Source organism: Columba livia, chromosome 4 (genome assembly GCF_036013475.1).
Source record: "Columba livia isolate bColLiv1 breed racing homer chromosome 4, bColLiv1.pat.W.v2, whole genome shotgun sequence".
Taxonomy (NCBI): Eukaryota; Metazoa; Chordata; class Aves; order Columbiformes; family Columbidae; genus Columba; species Columba livia.
Window position 1 is genome coordinate 18,961,452 of NC_088605.1, and position 19,859 is coordinate 18,981,310.

General features: G+C 38.6%; 1 long non-coding RNA gene across 2 annotated transcripts in view; it reads right to left on the reverse strand.

The window, feature by feature from the left end:
* The window catches only part of LOC110357831 (uncharacterized), a 66,266-nt gene that overhangs the window by 11,636 nt on the left and 34,771 nt on the right, over positions 1 to 19,859 (reverse strand). For both annotated transcript variants that reach the window (XR_010472167.1, XR_010472168.1), the window contains 6 exons: positions 18,613 to 18,757; positions 17,652 to 17,779; positions 15,119 to 15,226; positions 10,588 to 10,632; positions 3,665 to 3,714; positions 3,041 to 3,115 (listed from right to left, as the gene is read on the reverse strand). This is a non-coding gene — a long non-coding RNA (uncharacterized LOC110357831). The remainder of the gene's footprint in view (positions 1 to 3,040; positions 3,116 to 3,664; positions 3,715 to 10,587; positions 10,633 to 15,118; positions 15,227 to 17,651; positions 17,780 to 18,612; positions 18,758 to 19,859) is intronic.

The window sequence follows — 19,859 nt, forward strand, 5'->3', positions numbered from 1 at the left end:
AAGTACTTCACCCAAGATCAGATGAATAGTTTGTAGCAGAGAGAAGTAATCAACCCACACCCTTATTTTTCTTCACTTTTATCAAATTAGCTCTTTGTGTTATATGGCTTCTTTATGTAAGTTTGCCTGCAGTCTTCTAAATGTACTGATAACATCAGCAGTGTCTAAATATCAGTATTTTGATTACTGTTAATATGCATACGTTTCAATAAAATGAATTTAGCTAAGAATAAGAACACCTTTTATACAAGACATAGCAATTTTTAGCAAGATATTGATTTAATGTACTTAGTTCAGTGAAAAATCTGTTGGTTTAAGCTATCTGCTATTAGTTTCAATTAAAATATATTGATCTGAGTAAATGTTGGTTAGATTAAGTGTTGACTGACTGTGAAAAAATATTTGCTTAAGCAAAAATTGTATGACTATTTAGCTATCAATAAATTTCTTTAAACATAAATGAAAATATCCTTTCTTATGTTAAAAAAGCTGATTACAGTAATATTGGGACTTGCATGTATATTAATTCAAATAAAATTGTTTTTGAAATAGTAAGCATTCAGGCAGGAATACTGCAACTTGGAAACACTGGAAATTCAAGCTCTCTGTAAGTGAAACCAGGTTTTCCCATGGAAAAGCTTTCTTCTTTAACCACAAAGCTAAGATTACCCGTTATCCTCTGAAATGAATTCTTTTGAATAATAAAATAATCTGGGTAGCCTTAGATAGTAGGACAACATAGATGCAGGCGAGGACATGCAGCTATTTTAAAGTACTACGTGTGCGTTATTCATGGGATTAATTTTAATTCAAAACATCAAATATATAGAGAGAAATAAAAAGCATGCAGGCAATAAGGTTGATACACCAGTCCTTTATTAGTTCTATAAAGTTCCTGGGACTCTGAACTGCAAGCAGCAGTGTAGCCTCACCTTGTGATAAATGATGGGCTTGTCTGCCTGACTCTGTCCTCACCCACCTGCACTTGCACCCAGATGATAAGTCCCCGCAGGGCCAGCCAGAGAGCAGCCTGAATCTGTCCCACGGGGGTTTGCTTACAGTCACATACCAGTTCAGCTGTAGGGTTCAGAGTTAAAAGCTCAGGAGATCTGGATTGGTAGTTGAACATCTATTCTTCAAAGACGTATGTGCTGTCCATTTACACTGTTCACACTAGGGCTGATTATTTTAGACACGTGTTGTTTATTTTAATCTCATGTATTCAGAAAAAAAAAAAAAAGGTACTGCCCAGTCTCCTTCTTTTTCTGTGTGTGGATGTGTACAGAGAAAAATATCTTGTATTCATAGGTTTTTGTACCTGCTACCTGTCCTGTGTTACAATGCCACACTTTGTCCGGTATAATTGCATTGACTGTGACAGTGCACCTGTATATATACCCCATTCACAAGCACCAGGAGACTGAGAATTAGAAGCACCAGCACAGCAGTAGAGCGGTTTCTGGATGGAAGGGGAAGAGCCAGTGCCACAACAGCACACAGCTGCAGGGCAGTGCTCAGGGGGATTACAGTTCAAACAGGCACACAACGTATTATTTTGGGAGTCCCAGAGGACCAGACGTGTACGCATAGAACATTTGGGGGCACATTTTCAGTGTCATGTATGAGAAACATACAACATCCATTAGCTTTAGTAGGACTCACAAAGTCACATCCCCACATCTTATACTGCAGACTGACTGTCAAAAACACACAGCAACTAAACTTTCTATAGAGAGATGTTGAATTCCGAATTAAAGAAGGAACAAGTAATGACTGAAGTTACAAAGTAGTTCCCTAAACATGAAAAATTACTAACCCCAACCTTTTAAATTCTTGAAGGGGTATTTAAACAGACAGACAGACAGATAGATAGATAGACAGACAGATAAATTACGGGTGCTTTCTTTTCTACAGTTTCTGAATCCCACATTTTTATACTACTCTCACATCATTGCTTTCCAGAATTACCTCTAGAACAATTAAGGTTAGAAATATATTCAATTTTGTAGGTAAAGCTGAGATTTTCATGTTTCCAAGGTCTGTGACTTTTATAAAAAGGCACCGAATATTGAAACCTCATGATCATGTTGTGAATACTGAAGTATCCATCTATCCTGTTAATGACCTGGGCAGAATGAAATTTTCACATTCACCAGCAGCTTATTTCCAGCAGAGAAGAAATAGATGAAGGGGCAAGATGTTGTTGGGTCTTTTTTCATATGATCCTAGGTGCAGAGAATGTGCAAAGTCCTTTCTCTGAACACAGCAGATTTTAGGCAACCATGGGTAATTTATTTGTTCATGGCTCGACTTTCAGACAGGACCTTATCAAGCAGCTCTGTTCTTTTACCCATTGCCTGTTTCAAGCTGCCACTGGGTCTATCACTTATATGTAAGTAGTCCTTGGTTTTGCTATTTCCTTTGCTTACAACAGACAAATACAATTACTGTTCTCCTTCCTCCACTCTTTTCTATTCCTAATTAGACATGTGAAAAAAACCTCTTTTGCTCCATGGGTCACAGCTGTGTTTCGGGTAAAGCTTCCTATGGTTTCAGCTGGCTGTTTCTATGAAGATGGGGGTTTACGTTTCTTCTAAATGAAAAACTTCTACTTACTGCCTTCTACAAAGTTTTGTTTAAATCCTACAGTAACAAGAGTTATACCCTATAACTGTGCCCCTGCATAGCATAAACAGAAGTTCATACCTGAAAATGTGATGTGAATGAACTTTCACACTGGGATAGGCCTCTCAGACTACATGTCACATACCAATTATAACAGCCATTATCACCCAAAAGGAAAAACTATGCAAGTGTAAAAATGAGAGATGAAATCCAGGTGCATTCCTACATAGGAATGTATGGATCAGTGAGCAAGTCTTGGGGCAAGACAGGGCATGAAAATTAGCCACAGCTCTGAGCAGGCAGCATCATATATAGTACTTGATTATCAACAGTTAAGCAAAAGTAAGCTAGGGGCTTCATAAGCAAAGAAAAGCACATATAAAAATCTTATCCCGGGCACTGTACAATCTAATACTTTTTCTAGGGCTGGGACATCGACACAACTCTTTGTTGATCTCCTTCAGCTCTGACTTGGAGGCATCGGCACAGGCTGGAAAAGAGAAGGAAGAATCAATTCTCTTTGTTGATGTTCGTGTTTGCTTTTATTTATTAATGTTCTTACATATTGCCAGTCTTGCTAAACTAGCAGAGGGATTTACAGTACCAGAACAAATCTCTGCTGGCTTTTTAACCCAAGAATGTTAAGAGATTGCTTCTTTCCCATCCAAAGTATGTATTTACCCAGAGTGAGTTAACACTGCGAAAACAGAAATCTATCTACCAAGCAGGCATTTCTGATTTAAAATACACAGGGACCTTTCTCCCACCCCCCCCCCATTCACCTCAGTGAGAATTTCTGACTGAATAATTAAAGACAAAGTTATCTTCAGATGTTGAAGAATTAAGTCTGCTTTTGTGGCAATGAGATAATGGGTACCCGAGAACTTGGACGACAAAGCTCCTTACAGCATGATCCCAGTCACTCAGGGGGTAAGCCTCAGAGACACAGAAGATCCCTTAACCTAAGCCAACCCCAGTAACAAAAATCCCAGCAAAACACAGATGACAAGGCAGAATACAGAAAAGCAAGAATACTTACATTATAGGATTTACTTTAATCCATATCATAAAAATAGGTCAGATGACTATCTAAGAAGGTAAGGATTAAATGAAGAACAATAAGTGCAACGAATAAGAAAGAAAGGAATCAGTAAAAGATAAGGTGAAAGAGCAAGGGAAACAAAATATTGTACTAGGCCTAAGCAGCAAAATATGTGCACAGAGTTGCCGGAAGTTTAATATGCAGTACCACGTATGACTCAAGGAAAGGATCCAGGAAAGAGATATTTATAATGTGACAGATTTTATATGTATATGTTTTTAATGTTCACAGTAATAATACTTTGATGACATCTATACTAGTTCCAGACTAAGAATGCCATATTCCCTGACACTACTCCAAGTATTTAATGGATTGTGTTTTGTCCAGCTAGCTTAGATGATGTACAGTAGCTTAATGTCACTCTTGCTGAGCCAAGGTTAAGGCACAGGAGTCCTGCAAGGTAACTGTGGGATCATGAAAGATACATATTTTACCAGAAAGCCAGATTTTAGTAATTTGCATGCATTCTTCTATTTTCCCTAAAATTTCAAATTCCAGTAAAGTTTTTCCACAGATGAAGAGTCCAGAGGGTGGGCAAACATTAATGAGAAAGGAGAAAAGTTATTTACAGTGAGGCTGAACTTAGTCAGATAAGTGACTATTCTAATAAATGTTTGAATTTTCTCTCCCACTTTCTGGAGAGAGATTCAGGCTTAAGAAATAAAATGTCTAAATTAAGAAGCTTAATAATTTCTGCATTTAAGCTGACTCAGTGGCTTGTGGGAGCACTTAAGGTTTATGCTAGAAATTCCCTTACATCCCAGGGATCAGGGCTGGAAGCTGATAACTTGAGGCATGGGAGAAGCATGTCTCACTCCACTGGCTGTGCCTTCAGAGAACATTAGTAGTTGGCAGGAGGATGAGTCTAGCTCTCTTTCAAAAACATAAAAGAAGCAAAGACAGATAGCTACAGTATACTGCCACACTCCCCTAAGTGCAGGAACTAAGTTCTATTTCTTCAGAGGCCTTTTTCAAATTCCTTCACCATGGTAGACTCATTGTCAGGCAAAAGAAAAGGAAGCAACCTCTGTCTTAATTAGTATCAAGCATGGAATAACAACATAGTGGTGTTAGAGTCACCCTTGTTGAGAAGTGTGAAAGTCCTGGAGGCTTGCTAGAGGGGATATGAGCATAGACTGGGTCTTCCTGGCCTTCTCTGCTCACTTCCACCAACCAGGTGGAAGTAGGCACTAATTGCTTTGAGGCAGCCCCACTGATTGAAGCAAAAAAGTGGGATCATGCTGTTACTGTGCAAACCTCAGCCCCAACTTAGGAGCCAGCCCTACTGAGAAGACCTTTTCTGAGGGCAAAGTTCAACCATTCTGTGATGATATCTTAGCATGATTCTTTTTCATTTACATAAGATAACATTGGCTTGTATTATTCTTGTCATTCATTATAGCCCCTAAATCCTTTCTAAAAAGGAAAACAAACAAGAATAATCCCACAACAGTGTGGGATGGAAATTTAGACTGTGTTCTCAACTATGAAAAAAAAACAAGTGAGAAATGAAAACTGAAATTGAGTTTTGAATTTGTATCTATGGCAATGGCAAGGCTCTAATGGGCAGAGGCTGCCAGAGAGTGGCACTGTCTTATGTATTCCACAGAAGTAGGGGCATCATCGCAGGTATTGAGCACACCAGACCCAAAAGGCATCCAGGCTGTTCCCAGTTTAGGGCAAAGGTTTGAAATACTAGGGCGAACCACAGGCATGCAAAAAAGGAAGGACAGATATTGTGTTTCCTATTGTCTCCAATCCTCCTCTGTCTTTTCAGACTGCAAGTGCTTCAGGGCATGACTGTAAATATGTACTTTTCAAGACAAAAAGAGCAGAGGCAGGCAAAAATTGTAGTGTGGGTGAAAAGAGTTTATCAAATGGCTGAACAAATACAATTATGAGTGTATTTTTATCTTCAGATTACTCATGAAATGTCTGGAAAGGGGCTGTGAACATTATTTCAGGGTTTTTGTAACCAAAACTTACTTTAAGAGTTGGGAGGATTTCTCAAGAGGAAGAGAAGAAAAGGAGAGGCAAGAGGAGAATGGCAGCAGCCCAAGGGTTAAGGCAGCTGCAAAAAATAAGCCAGGAAGAGGGTAACAAAGCAAACATCTACTCAGCAGAGTGTTCAATGCTAAAGATCCAGTTATGGCATGTAGCTGGTAATATCGCTGAGGTCAAGAGGCTGCAAACCCTTTTATGATGGTTATCTCTGTCTCTCAGCTTCCCATATTTTGACTTTACGCTCCATTTTTCCTTCACTGGCCCTCATGCTAAGTGCCTAGTTGATGGCTGTTCTGCTCAGCCTTTGAGAAAGAAGGGTAAGCCCCAGCCAGCATTTTTGTGGTTTCTGTTTCCTGTGTCAGCAAATAACTCTGAGTAACAAACGCATTCAGGAAAATCAAAGTCTGTTCATGGACAATTTGCAAACATAAGAAGATTCAAAAATTCAATGAACTACTGACTTGTTATGAATTATTAGCTCTACCTCTTCTGTTTGCAGCTCAGCAACTGTGGGCGGCCAGTCAAGCCAACGCACACCCCCAAAAATATAAGACGAATCACTGCTGACCTTGTTCTTCCTGTGACCTTATAGCACTGGCTTGCAGAAAGAATATGAGTATACAGATATCTTGGCACAACTTCAAGAGCGGCTCAGTAAGTAGTTCACAACTGCTGACCATCTGGCTGTTAGATCTAAGAGGGATCTATTAATGTTAGAGCTAGAACATTGCCAAGCTGCAACAGAAACTGCATGACAGAAGTGCATACAGGCCCTCATAGACACTCACAGAAATCATTGCAATTGTTTTATCCACCTATTTGCTCAAATAATGTCACATTGTTTCTGGTGCCATCACATCCAGAGTCACTATCCAGGAAGGAGCTCCATCGTTTGATAGTACAATGACAGGCAGCTCCAAATAGCTTCAAATCTGAGTTTGCTTCTCCATGATATACTGGAAAAGATAAATTTTTGTGCATCCTCTTGGTCCTTCCTGCCCTTTATGATGATCAAAAGCAATGGAGTAGATAGACATAGCTGCTGTTAACACAGAGCCAAGCCTCAGTTAGAAGCAACATAAATTAAGTGGGGCTCTGCATTGTAGTATGGTTACATTGCTATTTCTCAGCTTAAAGCCTCATGGAATAAGTTTGCATCATCCAGCATTGACAGAATACACAACAAGCAAAAACCAAAGAGCCGGGGGTGGGGGGGGAGATACATGAACGTATACAGTTTATGGGTCAATTGATGCAGTATAATGGGGACCGATATACAAAATCTATACTTGAATGTCTCTCCACACTTTTAATTCATTGGTGTCACAGAAGAAATTATCCTAAGGGATCTGGCAGCATCGTCTTGCATGTCAGTTTATGAAGGTCTTTTCATTCAGTGGGAGCAACAAGAAATAAAAGCTATGAGAACAATTAAAAAAAAAAAAAAAGATTCTGTGGAAATTGTTACCAACTTGACAAAACACTAAGTCATTTTGGAAGCAATGAAATGTGATAATAAATTCTGCATTTACCCCAAATAATATTTGAAAACTGTCTAAACAACCATGTATTCTCTTACAGATTCATTTAAATGTATTTAGAATGTGTATCGGTTCTCAGATCCGAGATTAAAATGCATTTTCTAAACATTTTCTCATTTTTTCCCACTGGGCTGATTGGTCTGACTTAATACATTGCCTCAAAGTATTTTTCCCTCTTATGTATGCTTCCAGTGATCAGATTTAGGGAGTTGATCTGAACTGAACCCAGTATAAAAATCTTTTGAGTTTTGCCCATCGCCACTTACAATGCTGTTTTGAAAAATAACCTCAAGGCTATTTAATTAATCGTTTATTCTTTTAGTCTCCCAACCCAGGTAGATTAATACCTACACTGCCCACAGATCAATGAGTTTTGGAGTCTCCTACAGATTAGCACATCTGCAGTTTAAAGCCATTTTACCTTAGAAGGAAAGAAAGACTGAAAGAAGGAAAGAACAAACATATTCCCAGGAGGAACCGTTCAGGGATCAATTCATAAACAAAGGAAAACATGCTATTCTCAGCAAGGAAACGATGTATTTTTGTCTGCTACAGTGATTAATAACATGCTATACCAACAACCAATTTAAAGGGCTCCATCAATCCATTTAAGCCAAAAGCTGGTTGACTTTAAATTCTTAAAATATTATGAGAATTGCCTCAAACTTTGTTTTTATTTTTTGTTTTGTTTTGGTGGGGTTTTTTTAGTTTATATTAAAAACCGGAAGCTGTACATTTGCCGTGAACAATTTCGACCAAAAAAAAAAATGAATATCATTGTTAGGAGCAACCAGAAACGTCAGTAGAAGTTTAGCAGTACAGCATTCTGAATAAAATCCTGAGAATCTAGAGAAACCACCTTCAAAATTTCCAAACAGCAGGGTACATGGGAACCACAAACTATCATGCTACTGTCTTTTTATGCATACAACGATTCAGGAAAGGAAGGATATTTCTCTCAATCCAAATTGCAAAATCCCAGGTGAGGTTCTCCCTGTCTTATGACTTCAAGGGCCACAAATATAGACAAAAAGCAAAGTTTTGTCTGCCTGTTTCTATCTAATAGAGTCAGTAATATTTTTCTAGAACTGATAAGGTTGATGTCTAAAAGCATTTGGGAACTGAGAGGTTAGATCTGAGGTTACAGTTAGTAGAATCAATCCTCAGCCTTGAACCTTCTCTACATCAGCTGGAGATGAAGGTTTTACTGGTCTTCTTGGGCCATGACTCTGAAAAGGACCAAATCCTTGCAGGTGGTGTTTAGTCAGTAGCCCAAAGAGTGCTTATCTTCAAGGATCAGACCCTTGAGCTCTCCTCCAGCAAAGCACACTCAGCTACTCAGATGGTGAGTAATCCTGATGATGTTGGTAGGACTACTCGGATACACAAAGTCACACTGGAATTTTAGAGGGCAGGGGACCTTCTGAATAAATAGACTCTTAAATCCTCAAAGCACAAGAAGGCTGAAATAATAAATTTTTAAAAATCATCAAAATCTTCAGTCAAAATAGATAAAAATCTCATTTTTCTTATCTGGTGAAAAGTACATTTTATTGAAGACAAAAACTGAATTATTAATATACAGCCAATAGCCAAACATAAGATAGAGTGTATGCTAATTTCAGAGTTCAAACAGGCATTTATGATCCTAAATTTAGCCTGCTATAAAAAAATACCTTGGCCAAGCTGTTTAAAAACACACCAAACCCATTAAGAGTGCAGCACAAAATGCTAGGGCAGTGTCTTCAGTCCCAGACAACCAGGCAGCAAAAGGTCTAGCAAGAATTACCTTCACCTGTTCCATTACATAGACAGTATGTGGCAGAAGGTTAGTTGCCAATCCCACCAGATGCAATTAAAAAAAAAAAAAGGCAAAAAGCTAACCAGCAAAATTAGTAGGGCTAATATAAAATCCTTGATGTAATATGGAATGGATTAATAGTAACACAAATTGTTAGGGCCCCAAAACTGGAGAACTAGCTTAAAAATATCCTGCCACTAAAAAGGCTGTGAAGTAAGGGGTGGGGAAGTGTACCATAATTTTGCAGCCAGGGTGTGAATCTGGGTTGTAAGTCTTGTTGTCAGGCTGGGACTGAGGGAAAGTGGGGCAGCAAACAGGGACTGCTTCTTTCTGTGCTCCAACAGGAATTGATATCACAGAATCACAGAATGTCAGGGATTGGAAGGGACCTCGAAAGATCATTTAGTCCAATCCCCCTGCCGGAGCAGGAACACCCAGATGAGGTTACACAGGAAGCCATCCAGGCAGGTCTTGAATGCCTCCAGATTAGGAAACTCCACAGCCTCCCTGGGCAGCCTGTTCCAGGGCTCTGTCACCCTCACTGAGAAGAAGTTTATTCTCAAATTTAAGTGGAACCTTTTGTGTTCCAGTTTGTACCCATTACCCCTTGTCCTATCATTAGTTGTCACCAAGAAGAGCCTGCCTCCAACCTCGTGACACTTCACCCTTTATATATCTGTAAACATTAATGAGGTCACGGTCCCTTTCATTCAAAAGTGTCTCAGGTTCATCTTTTCCACCATCTTGTGAACAAAGATTTTATGCTCCCTCTGCTCTCTTTTTTCATGGGAAACTCAAGCAGTGCTGTAGAGCTCTAGCTGCCTTCAAAAGATTTAGGGCAGTTTGCAGCATCTCTGTGTTGGTCCCAGAGCACTTAGAAAATTGGGGAGCTTAAGCCTCTATGACCTTAAAGTGCTCCCCAGATCTGGTTCTACATTGGCAAAATGCACTGGGTTAGCATTACCTGCATGTAGTACATAATGAAATTCATATTTGAATGGCAAGTACTTTAACTGCCTTTTTGGAGTGTATCACCAATGTATTTTCTCACTCTAGTTATTACTTATTTCTAAAACCTTCATTACAGAAGCAGTTAAAAAATAACTTTCTTCTTTTAAAATGTTGATTTGTTTTTCTTGCGGAGAATGTGCTGCAAAATGTCAAGGTAAGCATTAGTTAAGGGCTAGGACATCATGCCAGCTGGAGCAATTTACTTCTTATGCATATATTCCTGGACATTATTTTGCTCCCTTTATCTTTGTGAATGGGAACCACTTCCATACAGCAGCCGAGTGCTTTCCTCCCCCCTTTCTGGCCCTTTCTTCACCTGCTCAACAGCAGGGGCATGCTGAGGGCATGTGGAGGTGCACATAGCAGGTCTGTGCATCAATAGATACAGTTGCCACAAATAAATGCAGTCTACAGACATCATTTCAGGCTGAAAACTCAAGATTTTCTGTGTGTTCAAACTGCGTTAAGCTGTTTAATTGTTTTGTGATTACCAGAGCACTTACCTCATGAGGATATTAATTATCCAGGCATAAAGAGACCAAATTTTTCTGTAAAGAGAAGGCCATTCTTATTTTCTTTAAGTTATTCAAGTTTCTTTTACTCATTCCAGCTAAACAGATCTTGCCCAGGAAAGAGGAAAAAAATGGGTCTAAATGCAAATTAACATTACTGTTTAAATATCACAGACCATTTTCTTTGAGCCCAGTTACAATAACTAGTAATTATAAAAATTGCTTGCCTTGGGCTTCTGGCTAAGCCAATGCTAAACTTGTCCTTTTATTAGATCTGTCAGACTGAGTTAATTATCTTTATGATAATAGATGTGCCTTACCTCAAACAAAACAAATACCCTTATAATTAGCTTTTTAGTGAGAATTTTAATGTATTTATAAAGACTGTTTGTTTTGTTTCTTTTTCTGCTTTATGAAGAAGTTTGGGTTTTCAAAGGTTACTAGTCAGCTTGCTTATGTTTAAGAGAAGACAGAGTAATCAGGTTGACTAAAAGGTTTTGTGGTTAACATCGTATCTCATCTAGCCACTGTGAAATTTGCTGGGTTCTGTGTATCTGCCAGTGTGTATTTGTGCGAAAGACAAGAGAAAGACACAGAGGAAGAAACAATGCATGTACCTTCATCCCAGAGAGTTCTCTCTGACCTGACTTTTGAAACACACATTAACTCAAATTAATAATGAAGTGTGCCAGCAAACACTACACATGGGTGCATGTTTTCTTTTGAATCTTTTTTTCTGAAGTCAGAGCTGAACTTTCCTTAGACTACTGAAAATAGAAAGCATAGTCTGGCTTAATATATCTCTGTCTCAAAAAAATCCCTTTCAATCTCGCTCTCTTCTTTTTTTTTCCATCTTCCTCACATATTCTCTGAACTGATCCTGCAAGTGCTCCAAGCAGAGCTCCCAGGAAGAAATGAGGGCTTGCAGAATGGGGTGTTTATTCAGGATTTCAGATGTATTTCTTTAACTTAAAAAAATGAACAAACAAAAACAAACAAACAAACAAAAAAAAACCCACAACACACTACCTGCCTCATGCATCAGGATCATCTCTTCTAAACAGAGAAAAAGAAAAATCGGGGTTGGTGGAAAATGCAGTCTACACATTAACTAATTAAATAACATGGTTAGGAAACAAGTGCCTTCTGTGTTACTTCAATTCTGTCCAAGTGATAGGATCCAGATTGGATTTGTCAGGTGAAGCCTGTTTAAATCAGAGTCATGGTGCAACTTCTCTAGATCCGAGTGTCCCCATGTGAGTAAAACAATCCCAACTGAAAACATCGTCAGGGTCTCGGTTCATTAATATTTCTATCAGCATTTGAGATCCAAGGATTAGGTGAGGCTAACTAATACTGTTTTATCATCTTATTCCCTCTTATTGAAGTAGTTGAACAGGCTTGATATGCAACAAATGTAAGAGGAATGCGGATAAAAATGTGGTACCAATTACAGTAGGAGGAGACATTCCTAATATTTACAAGTTTTTCAATTAATAAAGTAATTTCATAAGTAAACAGCTTTGCAACCAAATGAATGCAAATGCAGCTGTTTGGTAATGAAAAAAATACCCATTGCTATGCACCTTGTGTAAGCATGTGAAAGGAAAAAGAACCCAGTTGAAATCAACACAGATATATCTTTCTTCTCTATATATACACAATAAAATCTAAATTTACAAGCACCTGAAAGTATAGGAAATAATACTTAACAATGAAAATGTACTATTAAATAAAGAAGTAGTGAGAGCTAACATTGAAACTAACACAATACAGACTTATTTCTGTTTGGAATTAAAAATGTCTTCATTTATTTTTCATAAGTCAAAGCTCTTCGATGAAAACAAATATTTCTGTGGCAAATAATTAAAATTAATGTGATAGAAGGTTATCTTTTCATAACTTTGTACAGTCTAGTTAACTGCTCTAAGTCACCATTAAAGACAGTATATTTATTCTATATTTTTGAGAGATATCAGGAGAAATAGAAAGATAGAGTAAATCAAAATAGAAAGGGAAATGGCTTAAATGTGAGAGGGAAAGAATTTGTGAAATATAATGGACCTCCTGGACCCCTCTTAAAAGGAAGTTTTCATAGTATGCCATATTTGCTTGCAGTTCTATAAATGGCGTAAGATCTTTTAATTAGGAAGATGAAGTTTATAACTTTTTGGGTCTTCCAGTAGTTCCCTTGTAACTAACAGAACTGAGTTTCCACTTTTTTCCTGGCTGGGGAGAGAGGCAAGAAGACACCTGTGGCACAGTCAGTGGTTTTGGTACAGCCAGAGCCGCTGGCCACGCCAGCTGGCAGCCTGCAGGCAGGTTTCCACACACGGGAAGTCTCAGTGATCAGTGATACAGTGATCCTCCTCAAAACTGGAGGTGATTTTTTTTTTTTTTCCAGCACATGTAATGCAGCTAGAAACAGATATTTGTAACGATAGATAACCTCTCCCCCCATTCCGTGATCATACCTAAACTGGGCATTTTTGCTTTTGCCCATAGAAGAACTCTCTTTTGCTGCATGTCCAGAGGCCCCAGAAATCACTCTGCTGCTAGAAACAGAAAACTTATCTTCATTTTTCTTTACAAGTCAAGGTGCAACACTACAACAACGTTAGTCAAACTAAGCTGATGCTTCTTAAGTCTTCCCTCATCCAGAGCTCAAGGTTTCCTGGTCCTTTGCGTCAGCCCTGGTGCCTGTCTGATGTTGTGCCGAGCTGGTTCGGTGAGCTGAACTACCAAAAACTTCTTCCCTGTGTTATTTTTCTGCTAGCATCACTCTCTGATCCACCTCACTGCAGTATCAGATGAATGCTGGTGCTGGTATAGGTGGGAATATGAGACCAGAGGCAAGTTTTAACGGCTTTTGCTCACACAACTGCAACCCCAGGCACCACTGCTACGCAGCTACATACCAGCTGAGTATTTTTCAGTGATTGTTGAGATTTTCTTTATCCAAGTCAATATTTGATCTTTCCTGAGTACTTTCTTAAACAAAATATTTTCATCCATTTCTTTGTCAAGCAACATAACAGAATTTAAAAAAATAAAAAGAAATTAAAAAAAAAAAATAGTCTAGCTAGATCCCAGCTTTCTGTACCTTTTTCTTTATTTTTTTTTTTTTCAATGCTGGTTAGAATGTGAAATTCTAATATATGAAGATAAGGGAACTGGGGTAAAATCACACTGTTGCCATTATCATTTGTGCTTGTATTAGAGTAAGAAGTCTGAATTTGCTGTAGACATATTTATGCTTTCTTGTACAGAAGCACATAATAACAGCTCCTGCTCAAGGAATTCATATTTTACATGGAGATGCAATATTTCAGTACTATAGAAGCATACCTAAATTGGAAGTATTCTACACATAGCCCATCATGTTAATAAAGTTTACAATATGCAGTCTGTTTTTAATAGTCCTAGGGGACTCCACTCTTCACTGTACTGCAAGGAAAAAATACACCACGCTATGGACAAGGCAGTGTCAGATCTTAAAAAACATTTAGAGTGACATTTTCATATTTTACTTTTTTAAAGTAAACTTCAAAATGGACTGCAGAGATTTGTTGCATATTTGCTCTACAAATGATCCCCTGGGCACAACCAAATATGTGGGTTAACTAAATGAAGAGAGAAATAGCATTACTCAGATTGCAAAGTCAGATCTTCCAAAGTTAGGAAATGTCACAGTGAAGCTGGCAACTTCAACTCCACCCCCTTGAGTGTACGCATTATGTTAGAAGTTGTAATTAGTTTCTGATCTCTTCCCCCCCACGCCCAGGACTACTGATTTGCAGGACAGAAACACAGTATGTATCATTGCTGGTTGCCCATAAAAGATAAGATTATGAAAAACATTGTTACATGGGCTAAACATTATTTCTGAAACACATCAGTGAAAGGTAGCTGGCATGTATAAATTCTTTGTGTTTGTATTTTCTGTGCATTATTGTGAAAATTACTCTCCTCATGAGATTAATAGTGTCAGTTACACTGTCAAGGATGAGTGAGCCTGTCATGTGGGCTTTGACATAATGCTTGGGTTGATTAGCTTCATGCAGATATCATAGCTTAATATTTACATCTAAGTAACTAACACTTTACAAACGCTCTTTGAATTTTTTCTGCTTACAGAACTGCATTCAGAAATATGATTTGTCTTGCAAAAAACACCATAGCATAGTGTGCATCACTTAAATATGTTAGTTTACCTATATTTCAGACAAATTATCAAATTAAGATTAAAACACTATTTTGCATTACCATATAAACAATCAAAAAAAAAAAATAGTTGAGTGACTTTGTTTAGGATTGTCAAAGAGAAGGCTATGTTTCTCATTCCTGTATGTATAGTCTCTAGAACTACTCGAGGCTGAGTGATATTTAGTGTTTGCACACTGGGGAGGAGAAAATCTACTTGTGGAGGAAAAAAGGCAGACAGTGTCCTGTTGGCTAGACCACAATCGAGCTCAGCAATTGGTCTAACTCTTGCGAGCAAGAGAAGGAGCCACAAGCTCACCTTGAACACCACATCCTTCCTCTTCATCTGTCTTTTCTCAGTGGACCCTCTTTTCCAAACACCAGAGTCCTAGCTTGGGAAGTGGACAGGAACTGCTCTTCCCTCTTCCTGCAACCATAATGGAATGAGGTGAATGTATCAGAAGGTGTGTTATTTACAGAAGCTGGAAGCATAGCTCCTCCTTTGCACTGCAATGCAAATGCAGAGCAGAGACCAGCAGGACCTGAAGTGTGGGTTTTTTTCCAATTCATAAAAGATATCTTAAATTTTTAAAATTATAGTACAATGTGCCAAAGGCAGATTTCCTTCAGAATCTCATATATCACTCTCAGCAGGGCTTTTAGTTTTCATTTATTTCTGTTATATATGCCATCTGCTTTCAGTTGTGCTCTGACCAAATCTTGTCTTGGATGCTCTTTCAGGGCTATATATCTTAGACATTGCAGGGTCAGAATTCCAGGCTAGGTACTATCACTGCACCAAAAGATAAACACCTTCTCAATTTTTATTTGATCTCTACTCAAATTAACCTCTCATTGACTTCAAGTCAGGACTCTGGAATGTGGCCCAAAACAATAGTTCTAATAAAATGAACAAAATCCAGTTTGAAAATGGGTTCATAAATGTGTGCAGTATTTTAAAACATTGAACAAAACACATCTCAAGTACCTCCACCATGGTAGTTGGCACAGACAGGTTTTGTATTTGTACCCTGAGTTTTCTCTATTCTGTTTCTGTTTGGGTCAGGTATGTTCTACAGTAAGACTGCAGGGAAGATGGATGGATGTTCAGCACCTAACTGCCAGGCCTTAATAATTTCGGTGTAAACTTTAGTCTTTCCTTACCTTTATCTGTGCATAGTATGAATGAGTATAGCCAATGGGCTAATCTAAATCACAGAAGCGATAGTCAATCTCCCTCATGCTGTGACATTGAAGGACATGTCACAGGCTCAGTAAGTGAGGCAAAGAGAAGGCTAGTGGCTCCTATGTTGGTTTTTCACCACATCAGATCCTGCTGTGACACTCAGGAGGGCAGAAAGGCCCTGCAGAGGGATCTAGACAAATTGCAGAACTGTGCAATCACCAACTGCATGAAGTTCGACAAGAGCAAGTGCCATATTTTGCACCTGTGATGCAGCAACCCTGGCTGTACATACAGACTGGGGGATGAGATGCTGGAAAGAAGCTCCACAGAGAGGGATCTGGGGGTTCTAGTCAATGGCAAGTTGAACATGAGCCAACGGTGTGTCTTGACAGCCAAGAGGGCCAACTGTGTCCTGGGTGCATCAAGCACAGCATCGCCAGCTGGGTGAGGGAGGTGACTGTCCCTCTCTGCTCTATTCTGGTGTGGCCTCACCTGGAGCACTGTGTGCAGTTCTGGGCAACACAGGATAAAAACGGTACTAAGCTACTGGAGAGTGTCCGGAAGAGGGCTACAAAATTGGTGAAGGGTTTGGAGAGGAAACGGAAACTGTGTGAAGAGCAGCTGAAGTCACTTGGTTTGTTCAGCCTGGAGAAGAGGACACTGAGGGGAGACCTCATCGTGGTCTACAGCTTCCCCACAAGGGGAGGAGGAGGGACAGGCACTGATCTCTTCTCTCTGGCAACCAGTGACAGAACCCAAGAGAATGGCAGGAAGATGTGCCAGGGGAGGTTTAGGGTGGGCATTAGGAAAAGGTTCTTCACCTTCACTGTTCCAGTGGTGGAGCACTGGAACAGGTTCCCCAAGGAGGTGTCATGGCCCCAAGACTGACAGTGTTGAAAAAGAGACTGGACAACACCCTCAGACACATGGTGTGAACTGTGGGGTTGTCATATGCAGGAAGAGGAGCTGGATCCTTGTGGGTCCCTTCCAACTCAGGACATTCTATGATTCTGTGATTCCGTACTAGGTCACTGTTATGGGAATTGGTAAGTATGTGGGAAAAGACAGGAAGGACTGTTCAGAGAAGTGTATTTTAAAAGAGGATTGGAAGAAACATCAAGAGACCAAATGAATAAAACATGACAGAGGCAATCAGAGAGGTAGAGGAGAAAAATGGAGCATTAATGTGAAAATATTAAGTGAACAATAGGGAGGAAAAGATGCATGGGAAGTAAAAACAGAGATGGGGATAAGGTGAGATTGTTAGGGATTTTGCATGTTCAGGTCGATAGCTTAAATTTCTTCATTGTGTATTTGCATTGCAGTCATGACAGGAGCAAATACAGTGAACAGTAAGGTGGCATGCAACAAAACAATAGCATTTGGAAGTGAAAGAAAGGGTAGACTGGGCTGGCACCTGTAGAAAAAAAGAGTCAGGAGAGTGCCTTTCTGATAAACTTTTCCTGAATATACCACCAGAAATATAACCATAGCAGAGATCAAGCTGAATTCCTCATTTTCCGCACCAAACCTCTTTCCACTTCTCAGCTATTAGGGTCACTAGAGAGATGGTGGAGGAGAGAGAGAAGAGCTGATACTAATTACAGGTTGACTAAGATAACCACAAGGGGATCATTGTGAAGAACCATAGATGCATTAAACTCACCTACACCTTCTCACGTCTGTCAATGTGTGCAACCGCATATGGGTTCAAGGGACCAAGGGACTGTGGAAGGTATGTAAAGATATGACAACACAAGAGCTTCTCATTCAACTCCCATGCTGAAGAATTACCTACAATTCAGAAATTAGTTCAGTCCATTTTTACAGATAGATTAAGTAAAGACAAAAAAAGAAAAAAAGACACTCTATTATAGTTATTACAAAGCCAGAGGGAAAAATATCACAGTAAGGCAGTATATTTGTATTTACAGAACCACAGAGAGCAAACAAAACAAAATAAAAGTAAAATATCCCTAAGAAGTTTAAATTGCATTGCAGATAAAACTTTATATTAAGAGATACATTTGCATACCAGGAAAATTAGATGTGAAACTTACAGTAACAACAGATCAAAGCACTAAAGGTAAAAATTGGTCTGTGGAAATCTTGATGAGTGATGACTGAGAAAATACTTCATAAGAACTTCAAAATAGTAGTAGGATTTGCATGTCTGGTTTTAAAATGAAACCCCATGGAAGTCATTTTCTCTTGATACATACACATACTTCAGTCTAACAGTAAAGGGAGAAACGTGAACACATTAAGGATTGAATACAGCATGTAAGTACCCCAGAAGGACTCAACTGAGTTTAATTTAGATTAATAGGATACTATATAAATACTTCTTGCTTGTTAAGCACTTTTTATTAAGATATAACTACTGTCTAATACTTTTCCATCATTGACATTGTAAAAGCATAGACAGAATAACAATTTCAAAAGTAATGAAATTCCATTTTTCAGAAACAACCGAGACATTCAAAGCTGAGTTTGTTTTTAACAGTGTAGAAGTGGCATCCTTCTCCTAATTTTAGTTCTTCAAAGGATGGTTTAACCTTATCATTTAATCTAGCCTTAACTAGCTGTCTAGGTTTCCTCTGCAGTCAGTGAAATGAGATAAATACCTTCAACAAACAGTTCATCCGTTATGAAAGGGGAGACCGGAGCAGGTGGATCATGTCACTCTTTGATGATGTTCATGAATGTCTCTTCATTAGCAGTGAAGTCGTGCAAATGACAACCTTAGATCAGACTTGAACCTTTACATACCTGAAATGAAGTTAGATGATCCTCAGCTCACAGTGCAGTTTTCAAAATCTCCACACTACCAATTATTTCAATATTATAGGTACATTTAGCCCTTAAGAACCTTTGGATGGGACATTAGTTCTCTTAAACCATCTAGTTGGTTTAGATTATGTAATTCCTACTGTTTAGAAAAACTATTAAATGAGCATGAGGACTGGGACATATTTGGAAAAGAAAACCACTTCCTAACTTTTCATTAGTTTATGTTAAAAGAAAAATATTAGCACTCAGTTTCACCAGTTACAGTGTCCAGATACATGTGATTATTTTATTACTCTAGAGAAAGAGAATACTCTAGTTCCTCTATCCTGAGCCCTGAGGAGGACTGATCACTTCCCTTTGAAAACAGTGAAAGCTACGCATCGTAAGACTCTAGTTTCAAATGCACATTGCCATTAATATTTGAGAAATACCCACTATGAACTGCAGCAGGCAGGTAATGTAAGATAGAAGACCGAACACAACCGTTTACGTACAGAAAGAAATGTAAAGGGTGGATGATTGCTACTGGCAGAGAGAAATATTTGCACGTGCCTATATCACTTCCATAACTGTTATATCTGAACATTTTTACAAAATTAACAGGTATATCTGCACAGCAGTATTCTGAGATAAAGAACTATTATTTGTATGGCAAAAACTAAGGTTCAGAGAGATTAAAGACTTCAGTCAGAAAAACATTCATTAATGTGCTAGACTTCACTGCCAATGGGAACTGTAAGCTTAACACATACTTGGAGCTTTGCTCAATCCAGACCATAATTCTCTTCAATTCTTCAAAACAGTTAGTAACTAAGGTGGTTATAAATTGCTATTTAATTGCATACATTTTATAGCATTTCCATAGGACCTGATTTATTATGTATATAACCCTATTGATTGCATCTTCCTTTAACTCCATTAGAATGCTATTGAGAATGAATGAATTCAGAACCAGCTTATTCTTACATTTAAAATCCACACCAAAATAGAATATTTATGACACTTGCAAAATGTGAGGTAAAGACTTAAAAATACATTTTCTAATAGACCCATAGTTACCTGTTGTCATCCCGGACAGAAA